The sequence below is a fragment of the Alligator mississippiensis genome, chromosome 5 (genome assembly GCF_030867095.1).
Source record: "Alligator mississippiensis isolate rAllMis1 chromosome 5, rAllMis1, whole genome shotgun sequence".
Classification (NCBI taxonomy): domain Eukaryota; kingdom Metazoa; phylum Chordata; order Crocodylia; family Alligatoridae; genus Alligator; species Alligator mississippiensis.
In genome coordinates this window covers 40,794,311-40,806,438 of record NC_081828.1, presented here as the reverse complement: position 1 = coordinate 40,806,438, position 12,128 = coordinate 40,794,311, and positions in this window count along the sequence as shown.

Below are 12,128 nucleotides of genomic sequence, written 5' to 3'. Positions count from 1 at the left end.
GGTTTAACTCATAAAGGCTATTAAAGAGAACATACAATACACCCCCACAACCCTGGTAATGACAGTCACAACTTATAACCTTTGCCTTGAATATCCCTAACCCAAAAGGAAAATAATAATCACAGATAGATAATAAGGCACCAAAATTGAGTCAACTGAGTTACAGACTTATAGGTTTGCCCATACTTATTTATACATCTAATCAATAACTTTTATACACAAGGATAGATATGATGGCTCTCTGCACACTTAGCAGCCTGGGGTGGTGTCTTGAGAGGAATAGCTACTTCTTTGCCCCTCTTGCTGAAGCCATGGGCAGGTCCTCCTAGGCTTGGGTCCCTCTTTGCTTGCTTCAGGCATTATGTGCTGCCGGCCGTGGCTCCCTCTCTCCACCTTAATCCTTGTCCCCTGACACAGCAGGCTGCGGGGCCTGGGCTGCTGGCTCAGGCAGTCACCCTGGTCAATACATACATACCTCGCCAGGCACTCGGGGGAGGGTTTTGTCACCCCTTTGTCCTGGCTTTCTCACAGGAAGCCTCACCCCAGGCAAGCAGGGTCTAGATTCATAGATTCATAGATGTTAGGGTCGGAAGGGACCTCAATAGATCATCGAGTCCGACCCCCTGCATAAGCAGGAAAGAGTGCTGGGTCTAGATGACCCCAGCTAGATACTCATCTAACCTCCTCTTGAAGACCCCCAGGGTAGGGGAGAGCACCACCTCCCTTGGGAGCCCGTTCCAGACCTTGGCCACTCGAACTGTGAAGAAGTTCTTCCTAATGTCCAATCTAAATCTGCTCTCTGCTAGCTTGTGGCCATTGTTTCTTGTAACCCCCGGGGGCACCTTGGTGAATAAATCCCCACCAATTCCCTTCTGTGCCCCTGTGATGAACTTATAGGCAGCCACAAGGTCGCCTCTCAACCTTCTCTTGCGGAGGCTGAAAAGGTCCAGTTTCTCTAGTCTCTCCTCGTAGGGCTTGGTCTGCAGGCCCTTAACCATACGAGTGGCCCTTCTCTGGACCCTCTCCAGGTTATCCGCATCCTTCTTGAAGTGTGGCGCCCAGAATTGCACGCAGTACTCCAACTGCGGTCTGACCAGCACCCGATAGAGGGGAAGTATCACCTCCTTGGACCTATTTGTCATGCATCTGCTGATGCACGATAAAGTGCCATTGGCTTTTTTGATGGCTTCGTCACACTGCCGGCTCGTGTTCATCTTGGAGTCCACTAGGACTCCAAGATCCCTTTCCACCTCTGTGCCACCCAGCAGGTCATTCCCTAGGCTGTAGGTATGCTGGACATTTTTCCTCCCTAGGTGCAGCACTTTGCATTTCTCCTTGTTGAACTGCATCCTGTTGTTTTCTGCCCACTTGTCCAACCTATCCAGGTCTGCCTGCAGCTGTTCCCTGCCCTCCGGCGTGTCCACCTCTCCCCATAGCTTTGTGTCATCTGCAAACTTGGAAAGAGTACATTTGACTCCCTCGTCCAAGTCACTGATGAAGACATTAAAGACTATCGGTCCAAGGACCGAGCCCTGCGGGACCCCACTGCCCACACCCTTCCAGGTCGAGACCGACCCATCCACCACGACTCTTTGGGTGCGACCCTCTAGCCAATTCGCCACCCACCGGACTGTGTAGTCATCCAAGTCACAGCCTCTTAACTTGCTCACCAGTATGGGGTGGGATACCGTATCGAAGGCCTTCCTGAAGTCTAACTATACGACATCCACCCCTCCTCCTGTGTCCAGGCATTTCGTAACCTGGTCATAGAAAGAGACTAGATTGGTCAGGCACGATCTGCCCGCCTCAAACCCGTGCTGGTTTCCCCTCAGCATAATTTGCCCTGCCGGGCTCTCACAAATGTGAGCCTTGATAATTTTTTCAAAGACTTTACCAAGGATGGAGGTGAGACTGACTGTCTAGTGTCCTTTAAACCCTGCCTTTCCTGACCATGACGCCAGACAGGCTGCTCTGGCTCCCTGTGGCCTGTGTCCCACCTCCTTCAACCCCACACACAGGTGGACTGGGCCTGTCTCCCTCCAGTCCTGCCTGCTCAGTGCACACTTGACCCGTTCAGGGATTGTGACTTCCTTCCCAGCTAGGCCTGCAGCGCAGCTTTCCTTTTCATCCCAGGGAGGAATCCTGGGCTCAGATACCTCCTCGATCCTACAGCAACTCCCTCAGTAGCTCTGCAGGCTCTGGGGAAGAATCACCATAGCCAGGCTCCTTCCAGCCTGCAGCCTGCAGCACATGCCTTTTCTCTCTCTCCCCGAGGGAGTGGGGGGACACCCTGTTATCAAGGAACTTCCTTAGCCAATCTTCCACAGGGATTTTTTCCCTTTTTCTCTTTCCCAAAAAAGGGTCTCTCCAGGTGAGCTTCATCTGCCCACACTATAGTGCCTTCACTGAGACAAACATCCCCTTTCTCAGCACATTGTCTCCAGAGGGGCAGCCTTCCCAGGCTGCTGCCCAGCTGCACTCCTCATGAGACACTCCCCCTTTCAGGTCATTGCAAACTTACTGCTTGTTACATGTAGTTTGCCCTGAGCCCACAACAATGTCCAGGCTGTTCTTTGTTGTCTCAAGTTACAGCAGAACCCCCTCCGGCCAGCTTTGGGACGAGACAGCCAATCAGGCAGTATTTCCCATCCTTTTCCAGCCCAAGGCACACTTACATTAATAAAAAATTTCTGTGGCACACCTGTTAAGGCATTTCCCATCCTCATACCTACTGTAGCTCATTGCCATGGCAAAACCTTGCGGCACATCTGTTCATTTCTGACGGCACACTTTTGTGCCGAGGCACACTGGTCGGGAAACACTGCAATAGGGCATGGGGCAGGGTTTGAGCAGGAAGCAAAGAGCAGGCCCTGCAATGGTTAAGCACCCCCTAGTGGCCTTTCTTCCCATCACAGGGATGGGGGGGTGCCTATGTAATTACAACGCCTTGGAGCAGACTCGATTAATGTCTGGAGTATGGTGGTTACTGCACTTCAGCAGCCTCCAGCATCTCATGTTTCAGTGTCCCTGGTCTTCAAAATGGCAGTGGGGGCACTTTATCTAACGCTCGCTCAACAAACTTTAGATAAAGCACCCCCGCCACCATTTTGAAGCATGGGGATGCTGATACATGAGATGCTCTGGGCACTTTAGTTACAGCCACTTTCAGAGCGGCTCTAATTAAAGGACTCCCCCCCCACCCTTCCCCAATCCTGGAGCATGTGTATAAACACTTATAATGTCCCTGATGAGCTGAGGAATGAAGCATGGCATGGATGTCCCCAGCAAGCACCTCTGGGTTATGATGTGGGATGGGAGCACAGGGGGACCCTGTGCCAACAAGTTTGGCTGGTCTAGGATCCCTCCCCTGTGTAGACTGCACTTGAGAGACAGCCTGATCGGAGGAGGCTTCCTTTGTGCTTTCACTCATGCAGCCTCAGTTAGCTTATGGGGCTGCGCCTGGTGGGCCCATACCCACAGATAGTTTCTGTATATATAAGTTGTTGTGGCCTGTAGGGATTGGTCTGTCTCGAGAATGCTACTTCAGCCCAGAAAGGTGTCTGCCATTCCCCTGCCAGTTCAGGCCTGAAATAGCCCCCCAGAGGGGTTACTGCAAGGGAAATGAGGGGCATAGGCTGCACCCCCCTCTTTTACTAAAACCAGAAGTAACCTGACCCCCGGCCTAATACATGTTGGTTCTGCTGCTCCCTTCTCTCACTGCTATATGATCTCTCCATGTGGGCTAGGCAACTGCTCTGCAATTCAGGCTGAGAGCCGAAGTGTTACATAACCTGGACCACAAAGGAACTAAGATATGGGGCAGAGTCCAGTACAGATCTCAGTGCAGACCAATTTCCCTCGATTTAGGAATAGCTTTGAAAGAGAATAACACCTTCCCATGGGAGCTTTGGCTCCATCCCAGAGCTCCCAAGAGGGACTGGAGATGGCAAAGAGGGAGGGGATAGTGGGAAAAGTGAGCCACACCTTACCACATGAAAAAAAAATTCATTCCCACTGAATATTCTCACTGGTTAACCCACCTTTCTTAAAGCTCATCTCCAAATGAACATGAGAGGAGAAATAGATGCTGTCAGAGACTATAGGAAGCTAGTAACTACAACTGACTTTTGGGTGACTTTATCCACTCATTTAATTTAGAAATGCCTTAGAACAAGCCCTGAGTAATGATGATCAAGAATGGATGAGCAAACACGTCTACATAAACATGCCCTCTACATGAACACACCCTCTGTATGATATTATAGAGTCCAGGGGGATGAATGGCATAGGGCTGGCCCGTGGGCTGGATCAGACCCGCAGACCCTCGCCCACATTCCTAAATCAGTGCATATGACAAAGGTTTGCTGCAGCATGTGCAACAAGGGGGCAGGAGTGGAGAGCTGGATTAGGGGGCTCTGCAGGCCAGTTCCAGCCTGTGGGCTGTATGTCTGACATACCTGTTATAGATCAAGGCCATACCCTGCATGAAAGCCCACCCTCAATGTGACCACACTCCTTCTTGAGAGTCAGCTTTAAAAGGGTTGAGTGGATTGTGTAGGGGTCATGGGAGCATGCTCAGTGAAGCTGGAATGTTAATATACAGTATACATCTACACATGCGCATTTGCCTATTTTAATGCACAGTAAGGCTCCACAAAGGAGTGAGCTTTAGCTAAAGTACATTAAAATAGGCTAATGGGCCTTTTACTAGTTCCTCATAATGGAGGTACTAAATTAAATGTGCATTACCTAAACAGCATTAATGAATGTGTAGATGCTCCCACAGAGTCTCAGTCAGATTCTGCTGTGCAAGCTTAGCTAGAGCTGTCCCCTAGTTGTGACCATTGCAAAATGATGGAATTTCATGGGGACAGACAGCAAAAGGCACCTCCCTGACCTCAGGACAATGCCACTGGTAAACACACGTTCTTGCTGAGACCCCTACTGGAGTGGAGCTCTCAAGTAGACAAAGAACCCTTTGTTTTTGACAAGGGTAAAATTAATTGACCCCTGGGTACATTCTCTGAAACCATCCAAATGTTTTGCTCCATTTAAATATATCCACCCCCCCACCCCACCCCACCCCCAGCCCCACCCCGGTTCAAGTTAGAAGCTACAGAAAGTAAGGGGTTACAAGGAAGATTGTTTGGTACCCAAAGCTGAGGCATCACTACTGGAGTCAGAGAAGGAACATTTTATTGACTCAGTTGCTGTTCTAATAGGCAGGTTCATGGGAGAGAAGCAGGGAATGGGTTTCTGCAGATGTCTGCTGTGAGGAACAGTAGGCTACTAGATGCGGATGCTTGATCCCCTTGCCAAACTAACAGCCTTCTATCCACATGCTCAGATCCTTCCCCTTGAAGTGGGCTATCCATAGATCCCTTTTGGGCAAAGCACAGCCTTCAATCTTGTCCCTGCTATCTGCACTCTCCCGCACTCTACCTTCTGAGAAGCCTCAGTATTGTTCACTGTGGGAGCATTGACAAAGAATGAGGTGCAGACGTGTCTGTACTTTGACCCTCCTGTTTTTTACCAACCTACTGCTACTGCTTAAGTTGACAATCAAGGATGAGGTGTATGGGCTTATTTAGTGGTCGTTTGGCACTGGGGGTGAGTGGTGAGAGTCACTCTTTAGGTACATTTGCAGTTGTCAGTTGAGGGGGAGTCACACTAGCTGAGAGCCAGTTGAGACTGAGTGTGGTTTTAGTCTGCAGATACATTGGTAGTGGGGTAAAAGGCAGAGGAGTTTATAGGAGCATTGGTAGATAGAGACAGGGTCACTATTTGCTCTCTTTGCTCATTGACCCTGGGGTTCAATGCTGGAGTCATTTGCTATGCTTGTTGAAGGCTGGGAAAGTACGCTGGCGGTTGGGCATGAGGGGTAGGGGGTCACTTTTTTGGGTACAATGGAAGTGGGGACTGAGGAAGTCATTCTTGTACATATATTGTCAGTGTTTGGGGACACAGGTACATGGTAAGTGTGTATGAGGGGCAGATCTTTACGTGAGTACATTTGCAGCAGTGGGTTCAGAGCACTCTATGGTACATTGGCAGAGGATGGTAAACAGGCTTTGGTGGTGAGGGATGGGGGCCACTAAATAAGTACATTAGCAGGGGGCTCTGGGTTATTCTGTGGGAACATTGCCAGTGGAGTGTGTGGGTGGCGGGGAGGGGGGTATCCTTTGGTATATGGGCAGTTTAGTGGTCGTTTAGTGGTCACCCAAGGTGTAAGTGAGAGTATAGGGAGGAGACTTGCTCTGTTGCTATACTGGATGAGGAGTGAACTGTGGGACTCTCTGGGCACACTGGAAATCAGGATGAAGGGCAGAATTGCTCTATTTTACACTAACAGGATTCACTCATTGGCAGGGGATCAGTGAAGGAAATCACTTTGTGTGACTTTATTGGCAGTGGGTATTGGGTGGTGGGACAATGAGGGTGATGCTGGGGTTTTGCAACAAGAACAGTTGGGTCATGAGGGCAGGGGATCACTCTGTGTGTGCATTGGAATAGAGTGGAATAGACCTCCTGGCCATCAAGTTCAGTTCCCTGCATTCACAGGCAACCACTTATCCAAATCATTGGCATTGGGGTGAGTTAAAGGTGGGTCATTCTGTGGTACTCCAGCAATGGATGGTTAGAATTGTTCTGTAGTACAAGAACAGTGATGGGTTGTACTCTTTTTCGGTACATTGTCAGTCACGATGAGATGTGGCAGTCACTATGATCCACTGGTAATAGAGGGAGAGGAGAGTGTCCTCTGTGGTACAGTAGTAGAGTTAGTTTTAGACTGGTGGTCACTCTGTGACCAATTATTTTGTAGGGATTTACTCTTTGTATATGTTGACAGAATGCGATGAATTATGGAGTAGTCACTCTTTGGGCCCATTAAGAACAGGAGTGAGGAGTAGGCTGTCACACAGTGGGTGCATCTACAAAAGATGCTTTAAGGCACATTAGCCTAAATTTAAGGTGCTTAGGGCATGCATCTACACATGTGTACCCTTAATACACTTTAAAAATGGCGATTTTGGGCTAATCTTGCCTAAATTTAATACCTGCAAATACAGGTATCGAATTTAGGTGCGATTAGTTAAGGCACTTTAACACATGTGTAGACATGACCCAGTACTAATTTTAGTACTGGGTCTGCCCAGCTACTAGGGGGCTGGCCTGAGCCCAGCCCCAGGGCTGCAACCTAGAAGCCTCTCCTGCTCCAGCACCGGGCTGCTCTCTGGCAGCCCTTAGCTGCAGGGTATAAAAGCCTGTGGCCATTTTGTGCTTTGGGGCACACAGCACAGGGAGTCTGAAGGAGACAGTGCTGTCTACAGAAGCCCACCAGGCCTCATGTGCCTCCCTGGACAGGCAACGGGCTGCCTCTGCCTGGCCTGTCCGCTCTGCAGAGCCGCTGCTTGGCCAGAGGTGAGTGTTGTAAAGGACTGCAGCTTGCTGCACCCTTTGCCCAGTGCTGAGATCCCTCCAGGGCTGCTGCCTGGATGTCTCTGCCAGCATGGCTAGCACCTGCTTCCTGCTGCAGCTCATTCCCAGCTGTCTCCTGTGTTTGCAGGTGCTGTGGTGAAGTGCCTTTGCCACTCTGCTCCCCGTCCCTGGCCGTGCCCCTGTCCAGGGTGCTGCTGGCAGCTGTTCAGGGCTGGCATCACAGGAACAGCCATGTGGGGACCCGGAGTGCTGGCGCAGGACCTAGGATGTCCACTTCCTCCTCCCCATCAAGCCCCAGCCTCACTCATATACAGGGGCCCATGCCACTCACCTGGGGCCCTGCTGGACCCAGGAGGTGGTGCATGACTTTGTGGCTCTGTGCAGCTGTACCAATGTGCAGAGGTATTTTGCTCAGAGCGGGCATGCAGACACTCATATTTATGAGGCCCTGTTGTGCAGGCTGTGGAAGCAAGGGCACATTTGGTCAGCATGGAAGTGCTTTGTAAAGGTCAAGGTCTTGTGGACACACTGGATGGCCCTGATTGACCACAATCATCAGTCTGGTTATGCCCAAAAGACCATGCTCTTTATGCTGGAGCTGATTCTCATTTTGGCACCCGGGAGCCAGGCTACACCCCTGTGAGTGCCACCAGCAAGGGTGGCTTGCCTGAGCCCCTGCCCAGCCTGGATACCCCTGGTAATGTGTCACTGGGGGAGGGATCCTCCGGCCTTCATCACCTTGCCCTGTCCTCCTCCCTGGCTGCTATATCCACTGGCAGCTCAGGGAGCCCTGTCCAGCAGCTACCTCATCCTTGGTGCAGCCCCACAGCCCACCATGAGGAGCATCTGGCCACAACATCGGCGCTCACCATCAGTACCAGCTCCTCTCCAGGTGAAGGTGGGGGAAAGAGCCCACCATGGACCATGGGCCACGGGGACCAAGAGCAGCTGGTTGTCCTCATCAATGGAGAGGCCCATCCTGAGCCAAATGCATTGCCAGCCCTGGACACATGGTAAGTCCCCCATGGGAGAGGGCTCTCTCCCAGTCCCTGCCCCTGCCCCTGCCTCTGCCCCTGGTCCCTGGCCCCACTCCCTGTCTGTCCCACCCGCACTGCCCTGGCCCCAGATTCCCTCACCCCATAGCATGGGGGTCAAGGACATGTAACGCTGCCATAGGTAGCAGTGGAGGTTGTGAGACAGCCTGAGATTGCCCTCCACCCCATTGTAGTTCAGGGTCCCAAACCAGAGCACGGGTGTGCCTGGGACACCAGGAGGCCCAGTAGCAGCAGGGCATGGTGGCTTGGGCAGCCCCCCACCTGCACAAACAGCTCATTGTGCACCACCCAAGGCACATGCAGAAGGGGAACACTCAGGGCACAGTGGTGGTGTGGCAGGGGCCCAGCCCCAGGGTGCCTCCCGAGAGAGGCTCCCAGTGGGAAAGGTGGGGACATGGCCAGCTACTCACCCCAGTTGTCTGGGAGCCCCATGTGTCTTGAGCCTGGGTGCCATGGGCTGGGTGGCAGTGCAGCAGAATGGTTGGCCTGCAGGAGGAGAGGGGTGGGGCAGCGGGGTCTGGAGTGGTGGCAGCAGGTGTTGCCAGCAGCCTGGCCTGTCGCACCCTGGGAAGGGGGTAGGGGAGGCAGGCTGCCTACGGTCAGCACCCAATGGACCTCCAGATCCAGGGGAGCAAGTGGAAATGAGAGGCTCATCTGGCAGCTGCCTGGGCCCAGGCCTGCCCAGCTGACTTACTATGGTCCCTGGGCACCTATGCACCGCCAACCTTGATCTGAGGCTGGGCAGTGTGTGGCCTCTGGTGCAGAGCATCTTATCTCTGAAATGTTCATAGATTCATAGATTGTAAGTCTAGAAGGGACCACAGAAGATCATTGGGTCCAGCCCCCTGCACCAAGCAGGAAAGACAACTGGGTCAGGTGACCCCAGCAAGGTGTTGCAAAGTCTCAGAAAAGGCTTCTATCTCTTGGTTCTGCAGGTCCAATATCTGGACACATGGAAGAAGCCACAGTTGGTGGTGGGGGTCCCAGCTTAGGGTCTCTGTTGCCCACCACTGGGGCCCTGTGAATGCACCAGCTGTGCCATTGGTGCAACTGGGACCAGACCCTCCTGTTCCAGTGGCTGGTGGTGGTGGCAGAAGAATGGGAGATGCAGAAGTGGGCACAGGATCAGATGCAATGGGACCACTGGGCCCAAATGGAGGCCATGGATTGGAAGCACCTAGAGCTGCTCTGGCATCAGGGGGATGCCAACTGTCAGGCCACAGAGAGTCTCCTGTTCCTGGCAGCTGCATCCATGGTCCCCAGTGCCTGGCCCCTGCCCATGGCCTGGCAGGGCCCCAGGGTCCCACCCACTCCGCTACAGCAGGCCCCTGCCTGGTCTTTGGCAGCCTCCTGACCACTAGACTCCCAGGCCTGGCTCCCACCCAGGACCTACTGCTATCTGCCTGGCCCTGGCCCCAGCACTCTCCCCTGCACCATTCAGTCCAGGACCCGGGCATGCATGAGGCTGCTGCCTGCTGGGGTCACTGCAGCCCCCAGACCCACAGGGGACCTAGCTGAGGCTGAGGTGCTGAGCACTCACCCCCAGCCTCTACCCCTAGACCCCCCTATGAACCTCCACCCTGGGCCCTACAACCAGAGATGTTGTAAATAGTTCTCCCCTTATTAATAGTTTTCACCTTGTTAATGGTTTTCAGAATGTAAGTGGGTTTTTTATAGCTGGTGAGTGGGGAGGTTGGTGGAGGGGTTCTGTTGGTTGGGAGGGGAGGAGGGAGAGATGGGGTGGGGGTTGTGAGGGAAATAAAGATTTTTGTTTTACCTACATGCCTGTCATGAGAGTGGTGCTGGCAGGTGAGCAGGTGGTATGGGCTGTGCATGACTGGTGGATGTGTGGTTGTCCTGGGGCTTTGGGGGTGGCGAAGGAGGGGGGAGGCTGCTGGGCTCAGCAGGGTTAGCAGCATGGCCAGCAGAAGTGCATGGCTCTGGCCCTCGCTAGCAGGGACTGGGTTGGAGCAGTAGGGTGCAGGGCATTGCTGCCAGGGGCAGGGGCATCCCTAGCATAGGGAGGCTGGGTGGACAAGGAGGGAGCTGGTGCATGTTGCCTCTATGCTGGGCACGTAGCTCCTGGGCAGGGAAGGAAGTTGCGAGAGATCAGAGTTCCCAAGATGGCTGCTGGGTACTGGCAGCTGGCTCTGGCTTCAACACAGCATGTGGCCGGAGGCTGAAGCTCCCCTTCGGTGGGCACAGGGGCACATGGCAGGGCTGGAAGGACTTGGGACTAACTTTAGTCTGAAGTCTTTGCACGTGTAGACACCTGTCAAAAAACAATTCATATGAGCTTAATGTGCATTAATTTTAAGTGGACTTATTTGCCCATGTAGACACACCCAGTGAATACATTGGCCATGGGAATGAGAGGTGAGAAGTTACTACATGCTACAATAGCTGGGTTGGGTGTCACTCTATGGGTACATTGAAAATGGGCATTTTTGAGTTTGGTCAATGTACATATATTGGCAGTTGGGGCTGGAGTGTCAGTTATGCAATGTAGTAGCATCTAGTGGGTAATGTGGGGCAGAGGGTTTTATTGTTGTCACAGGTAGTGGAGGTGAGGAACAGGCCTCACCTCACTGGTCTATTGCACTGGAGCTAAGAGGCATGTTAGCAGTGGGCTGAGGCTTTGCACTGTGGATATATGTGAGAATAAACTTGGATAGCAGGTGAGAGATTAAGATTGTAGGACTGAGGTTTGTGTGGGTGGGCATAGAAGTAATGTGTGGACATATAAAGCTGAACACAAAGGATATGTGAGTTGGAGGGAAGGCCCTGGCAGCTGGGAGTTTATGAGGCAGGTTTGGGTATATACACTGTGGTACATAGGGTGTTTTGGCAGTGGGCATTATGTAGAGAATGCATTGGGTAGGTTTGGATGCTGAGGCTTATAACCTGGTCCCTAGTGTAAACCAATGGAGCCATTGGGTTTCTGACCATAGTTGCCCTGCCCAGCTGGCTTTACCAGATCACCCTGCAGGTGACTGGACACCTCTTCACTAACTGTGGAGTTGCTGGGCCAATTGCTCCTTCCCCAGTTCCATTATGTGCCTGTGCTGACCTATGCTTTACTTATTTGAAGCCAGGGCAGATGGACCTGTGCTGGTCTGTCAGTCAGGGACCTTGGCTTACAGTCTCGTGGCCTGCTCAGTGCCAGCCTGTTCTCCCTGATGGGGAGGTTTAGCACCAGCAGTGCTGCAGGAGTTGGCAACCTCTGGTCCTGTGTGACCAGCAAGGTCCCAGTGCATTACGCACTTCATTACCATCTCCCCAAGCATCATGCTCATTAACCCACTCATTAGCTGTTCTCCTGTCTTCCCAATAGGGACTGTTTCAAAGTTATTGCCAGCACTGTAATGAGTAAACTGGGATTTGGGAAAGTTTTGGCTTTAGAAAAGTAAACTTGGAGAGTGCTGAACCTGGCAGCAAGGACAGCTAATAGGCCTAGCAGAGATTGCCTGCCCTGCAGCCCCCTTAAGATGTTAACCTTGATCCACAGCCCCCTTCTACTGGCAGCTGCCTCCATGGCCACTGTTCCCAGAAGACCTCCAGTACCCCACACTGACCATGGGCTCCTTACATTGACTGAAGGGCACAGGACCTGCCAATGCCTTCAGTCTCAGC